The following is a 14,141-nucleotide window of genomic DNA, read 5'->3' as shown; positions in this document are numbered from 1 at the left end:
GCTCTAAGGTACCACATAATTATCCACAGTAATTTGGCAGATAATATAATGCTGATCCTACTGTGGCCACTCCATTGAAATGTATTCAAATTACAATATTGCTTTATTTCTCTAAGCTTCTTGGTGATAACTGGGTGACTGCAGAAACTTTAGATAGTGTCAACAGCTACAGCTGCCATCCTGAGGTGACAGGATTGAGCCCTAGTATATTCAGGCTGGGGGCATAAGTAAGAAATAGCAATACATTTTGGAGATCCAAGATAGCAACGGAGTAGGTGGAAGTTACACTCACCTTCTCCTGGGACAAAAATTACAACTAAATTATAAAATAATTGTCCATCTATAACTAGCTAGAGATGTCTTATAACCAAGGAATTATAAAAGAAGGCACATTGAGACTGATAGAAAGGGTGGGGACATGAAAAGTGCTAGCCCTGCTCCCATAGGCAGAGGCTGAGGTTCTGGAGGGATATCTCAGCTGTAGGGTGTTCAAACTGAGAAGGATGTGGTCTAAACTTTAAGGCAGGCTCCCAAGCCTGGACCATCAGGGCCAAGAAGAGGAACCCATAAAACATCTGGCTGTGAAAAGCAGCAAGGGACTTCTGGCCTAGATGGAGGCACAAATAGACATGCTCCGTCTCCCTCCACAACTAATCAGGTATAAAACTATCTCAAAACTATAGACAAACCAGAAATTCCAGAAAACTGAGCTGCATGGAAGTCCAACAAATAAAGATATAAAAAAGAAATACTTGTCTAGACAGGTAAGAGAGGTGGAGCTGGGGCAGAGAGGAAGCAGTGTGGCAACAGCAGCAGCAGGTCAGCAGAAAGCCCAGTCACACATTTTAAAAAGTAGGGAGGGAAACCTGGGGAGCACTCTCAGCACCAGATGAGACCACGCAGCTCACAGTTCCAGCAGCCGGGGGAAATTAAACCTCATTGCTTCTGACTGAAAACCAGTGGGGGTTGTGGCAGAGGCAGAAACTACTGATCTCTCAGCAGAGTCCACTTGTTTAAAGGGCTCCCATGGTCCTAAAATATCCACAGACCCACCCACTCTGGGAACGACGGCCAGGGCAACAGCTAGAGGGGCGCCAGTCCCATACAGGAAGCGGGAGAAGTGCCTGGAAAAGGGGCAAGTACTGAGCAAGCAGCATTGTTCCTTCTCAGACCCCTCCTCACAGACAGCTCCACAACTCGGTGAAATGGGTCACCCTGTACTGACGAATATCTAAGGAACCATACCTTACAATGTAACAGGTGTGACAGCTCTACCTAAGACACACAGGCAAACAAACACAGGAGCATATCAAGATCAGGAGACAGAGAAGTGTGGCCCAAAAGAGGGAACGGATCAAGGTTCCAGTGGGAGGACTAAGTGAGGAGGAGATAGCCAAACTAACATATATAGAGTTCAAAACACTGGTGTTAAAGGTGCTCACAGACTTGACAGATATGTTTGAGTATGGCAAACGCAGAAAGGAGAAGTGAAGGCTATGCTAAATGAAACAAAGGAAAATCCATATAAAACCAATGGTGAAGGGAAGGAAACTGGGGTTCAAATCAATTATTCGGAACATAAGGAAGAAAACAACACTTAACCAGTACAGAATGAGGAAACAATAATTGAAAGAATGAGGAGAGGCTTAGGAACCTCTGGGACAACTTAAATATGCCAACGTCTGAATCATAGGGGTGCCAAAATGAGAAGAGAAAGAGCAAGAAATTGAAAACTTATGTGAAAAAATAATGAAGAAAAACTTCCCAAATTTGGTGAAGGAAATAGATACACAAGTCCAGGAAGCACGGAGAGTCCCAAACAAGTTGGACCCGAAGAGGACCACGCCAAGATACATCATAGTTAAAATGCCAAAGGTTAAAGCTAAAGAGAGAATCTTAAAAGCAGCAAGAAAAAAGAAGAGAGTTACCTACAAAAGGGTGCGTATACAACTATCATCTGATTTCTCAAAAGAAACTTTGCAGGCTAGAAGGGACTGGCAAGAAGTATTCAATGTGTTGAAAAGCAAGGACCTACAACCAAAATTATTCTATCTAGCAAAGCTATCATTTAGAATGGAAGGGCAGATAAAGTGCTTCCCAGACAACGTAAAGCCAATGGAGCTCATCATCACCAAGCCCTTATTTTATGAAATGTTAAAGGGACTTATTTAAGAAACAGAAGATCAAAACTATGAACATTAAAATGACAACAAACTCACAACTATCAACAACTTAATCTTAAAAAAATAAAAACAAAATCCAATGAAGCAAACCAGAATAGGAACAGCATCATAGGTATGGGGATCATCTGGAGGGTTATCAGCTGGGAGGGGGAAGGGAGAGAAATGGGAAATGGTGCAGGGATTAATAAGCATAATTGGTTGGTACAAAATAGGGGGAAGTTAAGAATAATATACAAAAGGGTGAAGCCAAAGAACTTATATGTATGACCCATGGACATGAACTAAGGGGGGTGGGATTGCTTGAGGGAAGGGGGATACTGGGCAGAGGGGAGAAAAGGGAAAAGAAATTGGGACAACTGTAATAACATAATCAATAAAATATACTTTTTTAAAAAAGCAGCAGGGTTTCTATCTGCTAGGGTGAGACAGGAGTCCAGTAGAGACACAAGCACCCTCTTAAAGGGCCAACACAAAATTTTGTTTACTTCAACTCAACCTGGGTTCCAGCAGAGAGGTGGTGAAGCAGACTAGAGTAACATGAGGAGAATCTGAGGTTTGTGGCTCTGGAGAGCTGAAAGGTCAGCCACCAGGATCCTGGTGCTGAGTCATTGTCCAATACACCATCTTTCTTGACTGGAGCACTCCCCTCTAAGGGACATCAGCCTTGGAGAAACAATAGTCCCATTCACTCTCCTTTTCCCCACCCTGTGGAGCTTAAGCCCTGTTGAGGAGTATGGCCAGAGACTCTTTCAGTGACTAAGCCTAACAGACAGGTAGAGGTGCACCTCAGGGTGCCTTGGGACTTTTTTTGACCTGTCCCTAGGCCTGGTGCTGGTAAAAACTGACCTTGATGCACAACTTGGTCCTCCTCAAGTGAACTCAGGTCCAGCAGAGGTAGCCACAAGCTGTGGATCACTGGTAACCCCAAATAGGTTGCTGAGGGCCCGTTATAGACAGTATCTTACATTGGTCTGCACCAGCATCCCTCCTAAGAGGCCTAGAAATAACACAACCAGTGGCCAGCTTCAGAAAACATCAGAGTAAGATCCAATAAGCTTCACAAGTGCCATTTCCAAAGGTCAATCTTGGCAGGCACCAAAACCTGCTGAGGCAAATTCCGGTTTGTGTGCTCAGCATGTGCACAACAGCTCACACAGTGTTGTTGAGGTTGAGCCTCAGCCAGCCAGCCAATAGCAATCAACACTCAATTACAACAATAGAGTCCATATAATCCACAGAAGGGACATTTCTGGAGCACCCAGCCTGGTTGAACGAGGAGACTGCACCACTGGACCCTAGAGGACACCTACTACATAAGGCCACTTCGCAAAGACTGGGAGTCATAGAAGATCTGTTTAATAAACAGAAACAAACACAAAAGGTGGCCAAAATGGGGAGACAAAGAAACAGGTCCCAAATGAAAGAACAGGAGAAATCTCCAGAAAAAATAGCTTGATGAAATGGAGGCAAGCAATTTATCAGATATGGTTAAAAGTAATGGTTATAAAGATGTTCAACAGCATGAAAAAGAACATAGAAACCATAAAAAAGGACCAGTAAAAAATAAAGAATACAATATCTGAAATGAAGAATACACTGGAAGGAATAAACAGGGGGCTGGAGTAAGCAAAGGATTGAATCAGCAATTTGGAAGACAAAGTAGGAAAAAACACCCAATCAGAGTAGCAAAAAGAAAAAAAAATTTTTTTAATGAAGATATTTAAGAGACCTTCTCAGACAACATGAAGCATAACAATATTCACATTATAGGGGTACCAGAAGGAGAAAGAAAGCTCACAAGAGATCAAGAACCTATTTGGAGAAATAATGACAAAAAACTTCCCTAATTTGGTGGAGAAAGGAGACACATGATAAACTTCTGCTGAAGATGACAAAATAGGTAAACATGGCTCACCTCCTTGCACAACCACATCAAAATTACAATTAAAATATAGAACAAGCATCAGAACCATCAGAAATCAAGTTGAATGAAAGTCTGACAACTATGAAATTAAAGAAACCACATCCATCCAGACTGATAAGAGGGGTGGAGACACAGAATAGGCTGGCCCCACATCCCTGTGGGGTGAATAAAAATTTTGGAGGCATCTCTCAGGAGTGAAGAGTCCCTGCCCCACACCAGATCCCCATCCCAGGCTTCCAGTGCCAGGAAGGTAAGTCCCCATAACGCCTGGCTGCAAAAACCAGTGGGGATTGAGTTGGTGGAAGAAGCTGCTGGAGTTCCAAGCAGTTCCTCTTAAAGAACCCACACATGGACTTACTCAGACTCACTCCTTCTGAGCTCCAGCACTGGGGTGGCAGCTTGAAAGGCACCAGCAGCATACAGGGAGAAAGTAAGGTGTTGCACATCAAGGTGAGAGTTGGGGGACAGCTTTCTCCCAGACAGAAAGGGGGGCAGAGGCCATTGTCTCTTTTTGAACACTTCCCCCACAAAACCACAGAGCCAGTAGGCTGCTGTCATATCTGAGACTCCATCAACCTGGCTAACACTCTTTGCCCCACCCTGGAGATCCCCAGAGACTCAGTCCCACCCAACTTAAGAGGCTCACCCAGCTGCTTTTCCATATAAAAGTCTGGTCTTAGCTTAGGCTACACAACTTCCTAAATCCTCTCAAACAAGCCACAGCTGGCTCAGTGAGCCCCCAGCCCCCATACCTCTTGCTAAGTGGTCCCAGGCCTGGAACCAGCAACAACCAGCCTAGATTCACAGCTTGGCTTCATCTGGGAACCTCCAAGCCCAGCATAAGTAGCAGCCATATCAGATTGCTTTATAGCTTGGACAGGGTGGCCCCAGGCAAATCACAGGTGGGGGCTGACCTTGACTTGCAACACCTGGGAAACCCCAGGGCCAGCACACCCAGTGGGTAGCTACAGACCTCATCAGAGCACCACCACCCTGTCCCTGCATAGGTGATCCTCCACAGAGGGCAGAGGTTAGTGGTAAGTGGTCACAGCCAATCCTTGCAGCTGACTGGCCAGGGTAAATCCCTCCCATTGATCTGCCAACATCAACCAAGGCTCAACTACAAGAGGAGGGTGTACTCAGCCCACACAAAGGACACACCTCAAGTACCCAGCTTGGGTGATAAGGGAGGCTGTGCCACTGGACCCCCACCCCTGCTCCCCCAATCAGTCCCCACCCTGTTGTCCATAATCTGGTTAAAGGTTGTCAGTCTTATTTATCTTTACAAAGAACCAGCTCTTGGTTTTATTGATCTTCTCTATTTTTTATACACTGCTTCATTTATTTCCCCTCTGATTTTTATTATTTACTTTCTTCTGCTCACTTTAAGCTTTGCTTGTTTTCTTTTTCTAGTTCCTTAGATGTATGATTAGATTGTTTATTTGAAATTTTTCTTGTTTCTTGAAGTTGCCTGTATTGCAATGATTTTGCCCCTTAAAACTTCTTTCACTGAATTTCATATATTTTAGGTCATTGCAGTTTCATTTTTATTTGTCTCAAAGTGCCTTTAGATTTGTTCCTTGATCTTAGTGTTAACCCATTTATTGTTTGAGTAGCATGTTATTTAGCCTCCATGTTATTTAGCCTCCATGTTATTTCTGGTGTTTTTTAAGTTTATTTTTTTTTTCTTGTAATTAATTTCTAGTTTCATACCATTGTGTTTGATAGAAGATGCTTGATATGATTTTAGTCTTCTTAAATTTATTGAGACTTCTTTTGTGGCCAAAAATGTGGTCTATATTGGAAAATGTTTCCTGTGCACTTGAAAACAATGTATATTCTGCTCCTTTGGGATGAAATGCTCTAAAAATATCAATTAAATTAACCCGGTCTAATATTTCATTTACAGCCAGTATTTCCTTGTTGATTGTCTAAAAGATCTATCCATTGATGTCAATGACGTGTTTACATACCCAGCTATGGGTATGTTAGAGTCTCTCACTCTCTCTCTTTGAATTATTATTTATATATTTTATTGAATTTATTGTGGTGACATTAATTAATAAAATTATATAGGTTTCAGGTGTACAATTTATAAAACATCATCTGTATACTGTATTGTGTGTTCACCATCCCATGCCAAGTCTTTTTCCATAGCCATTTATCTTCCCTTTACCCTCTTCTACATGCCCTCACTACCTCTCACTTTATGTCCATCAACATTAGCTTTTTCCATTTAGGTACTCCTATGCTGTGTACATAAATGTTTATAGGGGTTATATCCTCTTGTTGGAATAATCCCTTTATTATTATGGAATGTCCTTCATAGTCTCTTATTATTACCTTTCTTATAAAGTCTATTTTGTCTGATATAAGGTTTTTATTTTTATTTCCACTTGCATGAAATATTTTTCCAGACCTTTACTTTTAGTCTTTATGTGTCTTTTGTTCTGAGATGGGTCTCTTGTAGACAGCATATATATGTCTTTTTTTTTCTTATCCATTCAGCTGCCCTTTGTCTTTTGATGGGAGCACTTAATCCATTTACATTTAATTGATTATAGATAGGTACACAGTTATTGCCATTTTATTATTGATATTTATGGATCTTTTTTCTTGTTGTTAAAGAAGTTCCTTTAGCATTTTTTTTTTTTTTTTTTTTTTTTTTGTAATATTGGGTTGGTGGCGATGAACTCCTTTAGCTTTTCTTTGTCTGGGAAATTATTTCTTCTATTTTAAATGATAGTCTTGCTGGTTAGAGTAGTGGTGGCTGTAGATCCTTGCTTCACATACTTCAAAAAATATTTTGCTTCAATTCCTTCTGGCCTGAAAAGTTTCTGTTAAGAAAGTCAGCTGACAGTCTTTTGGGAGCTCCATTGTAGTAACTTTTTCTCATGCTACCTTTATGATTTTCTCTTTGTTTTTAACATTTGCCATTTTAATTATAATGTATCCTGGTGTGGACCTCTTTGAGTCCATCTAATTTGGGACTCTCTGTGCTCCCTGGACTTGTGTGTGTTTTTCAATCATTAGTATAAAGAAGTTTCCATTCATTATTTCTTCAAATAGTTTCACAATCCCTTGCTCTCTCTCTTTCCTTCTGGTACAGCCCTATGATGTGTATGTTGTTATGGTTGATGGTGTCCCAGAAGTCCTTTAACCTGTCCTTATTTCATTTTTTTTTCTCTTTTTCATGCTCTGATGGGTGTTTTCTGCTACTTTGTCTCCTGAATCACTAATTCAATTCTCTGCTTTATCTAATGTGCTGTTGATTCTTTCTAATGTATTCTTCATTTCAGTTTTTATACTCTTCATTTATGACTGGTTCATTTTCATGGTTTCTATGTCTTTCTTTATTCTTGCTATCTCTTTGTTGAAATCCTAAGTTTTTTGAGCACCCTTAAACCATTGTTTTCAAACCATTGCTTGCCTCTATTTCATTTAATTCTTATTCTTGATATTTCTCCTTTTTTTTTTAAATTTGGGGAATGTTTGCCTTCTCATTTGGACTGCCTCTCTGTGTTTGCTTCTGTATATGAGGTTGGTCTGCTATGTCTCCCAGATTTTGTAGGATAGCCTTATGTAGTAGGTGTCTTATGGAACCTAGTGGCACTGTCTCCTTGATCACCTAATCTAGATGCTCCAGGCTTGTCCTTTGTGTGGGTTATGTGGGCCCTTCTGTTGTAATTGAGTTTTGATTTCTATCAGCCTCTTTGTGTGTGGGGTCAACCCTCAGGCTGGCTGACTGTCAGGATTGACCCCGACTACAGTGTATGAGCTGTGGTGTGGGCCCAGTTGTGCTGTCTCCCTTGTCACCTAAGTTGGGTGCTCTAGAAGTGACCTTGTATAAGGTTTGTTGTAGTTGAGCCTTGATTACTGTTGGCACATTTGTGGATGGGGTTGACCTTCAGGCTAGCTGGCTGTGAGGATTGGCCATGACTACAGTGTACAAGTTGTTGTGCAGGGGCTGCTTTAATAAAGCAGAACTCACCTCAGCAGGGTCTGTTGCCTACTGTGACTTCCCTTTCGGTGTGCTGCTTATGGAGCTGTTTGGATCCTGCTCTATTGTGGTCTGAAGCTAGCCCTCAGATGTGTTGGTTCTGTAAACTCTTGAGTGGGACTGTGGTGCAGATGAACTTCAGACACTGTTTGTTACCAGCCCTGTGCTACCTGTTAGGGGTTATAAAACATCCACAGTTGATAGCTGCTTATGCTGGCCTGGGTGCCCATGGGAGGAGTCAAGCTGCTTTTCAAGGCTGGCGGCCATCAGTACCTAGCCTTGGGCAGGTCAGCAAAAGGCCCAAGACACCCCAAGACCTGCCACTACCTGCTGGCTGCCTGTTAGGTTCAAGCACTGAAAGAGCCTTGGAAAGTACACAAGTTGCATGAGGCAGGTTCTCAGTGAGTCAGCAGGTAATGATGACAAGTGATGTTGACAAGAAATACAGATTAAAAATTGGCACCAGTGCTGTGTCTGGGGCCACTCAGCAAAAGTCTCAGGGTACACCAAGGCCAGCTGCCACCCACCTATGGCCCTTGCAATGGGGTAGCATCTCAGGGAGTCATCAGGGTGCAGCTAGTGTAGCCTACCAGGCTACCACCATGCAAGGGTGAAGGCTCAACACAAGAATGGTGGTGCCAGTCAGGCATGCAGGAAAAAAGCCCTTGCTGTAAAGCCACACAACTCAGTTTCTCCCTGTGTATCTCTTGCACCTCCTGAGCTTAACCAGAATTCTTCAAGAGTTTTTAAAGAAATAATGCAATGCAGGCCCAGGCTCTTTGCCACTGACAAAGCATCTGGCCTTTCGTGATTTGGGTAGGGTGGGACCTCAGGGAGTTCTCAGGGTGGAGTTAGTGTAGATCAGCAGGCTAATGCCCTGTTGGGGGATGCTTAACCCAGGAAAGATGATGCTCATGGGCTTTGTGGTAGGAAGACTCAATACATGGGCACTGGCAGCTATCCCTCCGGCCTCCTCTGGAAGTCACACAATTTAGTCTCTCCTTGTATGATACCGGCATCCCCCAAGGCATCATCCCTCTGCCAGAGCCCAAGGTGAGTGCCTGCAAACAAAAGTTTGTGTGTTTTCCCTTCTGTCTCACCTGGGGCACAAAATCCATGCTAATTTTCACTACAGATGTATGTGGACTCCTCTTCCCACCACTGGTGTTTTAGAATGGGTATCCCAGAGTGGGACTGAGACTCCCTTGCTCCTCAGTGTGGACTTCTGCAACTGAGGTATCCCTCCGGATTCTCAACCTCCACACATGGGTGTGGGGCCAGCCTGTTTTGTGTCTGCCACTCCTACCAGTCTTCACATGGCTTTTTCTGTATATCTTTAGTTATAGGGCTTTTGTTCAGTTAGTCTTCAGATGGTTGTCCATGTTGATTGTTCTATAATTTAGCTGTAATTTTGATTTGGTTTGGGGATGAAATGAGTGAAGCTTCCACCTACTCTGCCATCATGAACTCCCTGCTCTCTTTTCTGCCTTTTTTAAAGCTCCTTGAATTCGTTTTGCATTTATACAACTGATTCTCTTACTGTCACATTTAATTATAAAGTTTTAGAGCCATCTAGTCCAGCTTGTCTATCCAATGATTAAATCTGTTTTTAGTGTTGCTAAATTGTTGCCAGGCCTCTGCTTGAATACTGATAGTGACAGGGAGCTCAATTTTTTCCCCGTGCCTGTCCTCCAGCACAGATTTCATCTTTGGAATCTCTGTTGGTCCATATGTTGAGCTACATTATTCATCCCTCCAGTTACCTCTCATTGTGACCTGAATAAACAAGTTTTGTTTGACTTTATGATAGGTGGTCAGGTATTTGAAGACGGAAAACACATTCCTTTAATTTTATTCCTGAGTTTAACATCAGTTTTGTATCCCCTTATTCTGGACTTTTTACTGTAAATGAGTACCAATATGTCTGTGTCCCTTATCAATGTTAAGAACATACGTTTGTTCCCTTTCTGGCATTTAATGACATCATGTCCCTTGTTCAATTTTTTCTTTGTATCTCTGTAGATTAATCATTTTTTAATGTTAGTTTATTAGCACTGGCAGAGATTTTAATTAAAATACATACCTTCAACTTCTCCTTCCCATAACCCTCCCCAGAAGACAAACATTCTAATTTGATATGGCATCTGGCCTAACTGTGCCTGGCATATGATGTGCCAAAAAGGTCATCTTCCATTGTTTTTGCTTTCTGGAGTAGTTCAATTAAATTCAAATTCAGGATGTTTTTGAAATCTTAAATCTCTCTAGGGATGTTTTTCATAACATCTTCAAACTGGATAACACTAAAATAAATTAAGTATCCTGCACTGGATTAAAAGGTTATTTCCCTGCTGTATCAAGTTAACAGAGAGCATGAAATATCTCACTAGGTCCTGGACATCTCTGACTGTCAGTGCAGCAATCTTGTCTCCATTAGGCTCCTAACCCCCACTGCTCAGTGAAAACTTTAGCCAGGAAACTACCCATCAAACTGACCTTGAGTGGCAGCAAGGCAAAAAAAAGGAGCTATACAAAGAGTCAGACGAGATACGAGATTTCATAAGCTAATAACCTGAGTTCAGGTAATCAAGGCCAAAGAACAATGGAAAACCATTATTTAAAATTAAGAATATGAAAGGAACCTCATACAAGACTAGAGCCAAACAAAAAATGGACAATGACCAATAATAGGCAAAGAGTAATACTAGTAAGTTAGACTACTGAAAGATAGGGCAAGGGTGAGGTCAAACACTCAAATTACAAGGTCTTCCATTTATAATTTTCTTTGAAGATTTTTTGTGAAGCAAGGAACTTCTGCTAAGAGTTCTGTAAAGTGCTAGGCCAGGCATCCTGGGTGTCTATCATAATGAAAACAAATAGATAAAATATGGTATGTGCATACCATAGAGAATTATGCAGCAGATAAAAGCAATATATTAGATGTACATATAAAAGTATGAATGGGTCTTAACATGATTCATAGTAAAGTTTTAAAAATTGAATCAATAGCATGATGCCATTTACATAATTTTTAAAATATACATATAAAGCGATGCACCATTTAAAAGAACACAAAGATACACATTTACCACATTAGAATGTTTACCCATGAAAGAGTATAGGAATAATGGGGATATATGAATAATGGCAAATCTGGTCAGGATGGTGAAGTAGGTAAACACTGTGCTTCCCTTCTCCCGTGATCAAATCAAAATTACAAATATAGAACAGCCAACCTAGAAAGTCAAATAAAGACTAGCTTAAGAGAACTCCTAAAACTAAGGATGTAAAGAAGAAGCTGTGTTGAGACTGGTAGGAGGGGCAGAAACTTCAAACAAGCTGGCCCCACATCCACATGGTTGTTGTGAATTGGGAGGGATGTCTCAGCTGCAGAGGTCCTCGGTAAGGCGCAAGGGGTCCCAGCCCCACACTGAGCTCACTAACCCAGAGCACCAGTGCCAGGAAGAGGAAGGAGCTCACACAACATCTGCCTATGAAAATCAGTGGGGATTCCATTTGTCTGAGTGAGACAGAAGGCTGCTAGAAAGCAACATGTCCACCTAAAGGGCCCACACACAAACTCACTAGCTTGTGGGCACCCACTTTGGATTCTAGACGATAAAGAGCAGCTCAGAAAGCACCAGAGACATACAGGGAGAAACAGAGCTGTGTGGCATCAGGGTGAGAGAAAGAGGGAAGGCTCCCATTGTCCATGTGTTGAGCTCCCCCTGCACACAACCAAACCTGAATATGAATTAGCCTGGTGAACACCTCTCACCCCATTCTGACAATTCCCTGAGACCCGCTATCCCAATTTGTGTACCAGCTGAGGCTATTTCAGTGGCAGGCAGTCATCCTCAGCCAGTTCTGCAATTTTTCTTTAAAAATCTCAAAGGTCTGCAGGTCCCAGGCAGATTTCAGCTGGCCTAGATGTGATCTGTGCCTTTTTCTGAGTGGCACTGGCACCAAATCTGAATCTTCATTAATCTGATGAACACCAGTCACTCTACGCTGGCGCCTTCTTGAGACCTGCATCACCCAACTAAAATAACACCTGAGGCTCTATCAGCAGCTAAGCCTATGAGTAGCTGGGAGCTGATGGCAGCACTCAACGTGTCCTATGCCTTTTTTCAAGCAGTCCCAGACCCAGTACTGATGACAGCTAGAATAGATATGCTGCATGCCCTCTCTTATGCACCTCCAGGTCCAGCAGATGCAGCTACCAACAGGTCACTTTGTAGCTTCTACCAGGTAGTCCTGGTCTGATCATAAGCAGCATCTGACCTTGGCCTTCAACAGATGCTCTGCCAAGAGGCAGCAGAGCCAACACACCTGATAGCCAGCTTCAAGCCTCTGCCCAATTCACTCCAAAACTGGCACACCCAAAGTGATGCATTGGCAGGCAACAGATTCTGATGGGGCAAATTCCTCTTTGTGGGGTCATTCCTCGCATTCAGCCAGCCTGAGGATCAACCACACAAATGGACAGACGAACAGAAATCAAGACTCAATTACAAAACAAGGCTCACAAGGGATATGTCCAGAGCACACAGCTGACATGATCAGGGAGACAGTACCACTGATCCCCACAGGACACTTACTGCATAAGATCACCCTACCTAAACTTGAAGCATAGTGGATCTACCTAATACACAGAAACAAATACAGAGAGGCAGCCAAAACAAGAAGCCAAAGAAACATTCCTAATGAAAAAAAAAAAAAAAAAACCTGGAGATATCTCCAGGAAAAAAACTAAACCAAATGGAGGCAAGCAATATATCAAATGCAGAGTTCAAAACAATGGTTGTAAGGAGTCTCAAGGAACTTAGGTGAAAAATGGATGACCTCAGTGAGAACTTCATCAAATAGTTAGCAAGCATTAAAAGGAAATGTAAACCATAAAAAAGAACCCATCAGAAATGAAGAATACAATGTCTGAAATGAAGAATACACTAGATTTGGAAGACACCCAATGCGAGCATCAAGAAAGAAAAAAAAAATGTTTCAAGGGGATAGTTTAAGGGACTCTGAGACAACATCAAGTGTAACAGCATCCCATCTACATTGTAGGGATACCAGGAGGAGAAGAGAGTAAGCAAGGGATTGTGAAACTATTTGAAGAAATAATGAATGGAAACCTCCTTATAATGATGAATAAAAAGGACACACAAGTCCAGGAAGCATAGAATCCAAAACAAGATAAACCCAGAGCGACATACACCAAGATACACCATAATTAAAATAGTAAGTGTTAAAGACCAAGAAAATCTTAAAAGCAGCAGGAGAAAGCCAAACCAGTTAATATAAGAAATGTTGAAGAACTTCTTTGAGAAGAACAAAGAAAAAAGAGGAACATAAATATGAATAATAAAATGTAATGAATATGTACCTATTAATAATCACTTTAAATGTAAATGGATTAAATGCTCCATTAAAAAGACATAGGGTAGTGGAATGTATATGAAAAGAAGGCACATACATATGCTGTCTAGAAGAGACCAACTTCAGATTTAAAGACACACAAAGCTGAAAGTAAAGGGCTGAAAAAAGATTTCATGCAAATAGAAACAAAAATAAGCTTGGATAGCAATACTTTTTTAAAAGATTTTATTTATTTATACTTAGAGAGAAGGGAAGGGAGGGAAGAACATATCAATGTGTGAGAGAAACATTTATCAGTTGCATCTTGTATGCACCCTGCCTGGGGACCGAACCCAAAACTCAGACATGTACTCTGGCTGAAAATTGAACTGGTGACCTTTCACTTTTTGGAGCGAAGCTCAACCAACTGAGCTGCTCCAGTCAGGGTGGGTAGCAGTACTTATGTGAGACAAATTGACTTTAAAACAAAGACTACAATAAGAGACAAAGAATGATATTAGATGATTATTAAAGGATCAATATAACAAGAGGATATAACCCTTATAAAAAATGTATGCACTCAACATAAGTGCCTAAATATATAAAGCAAATCAATTTTTTTAAATTGTATTTATTTATTTTTAGAGAGAGGGTAAGGGAGGTAAGAAAAGAGGGA

This window comes from Furipterus horrens, unplaced genomic scaffold (genome assembly GCF_987537825.1).
Source record: "Furipterus horrens unplaced genomic scaffold, mFurHor1.1.pri manual_scaffold_17, whole genome shotgun sequence".
Lineage (NCBI taxonomy): Eukaryota > Metazoa > Chordata > Mammalia > Chiroptera > Furipteridae > Furipterus > Furipterus horrens.
Note: the sequence above shows the minus strand (reverse complement) of the source record.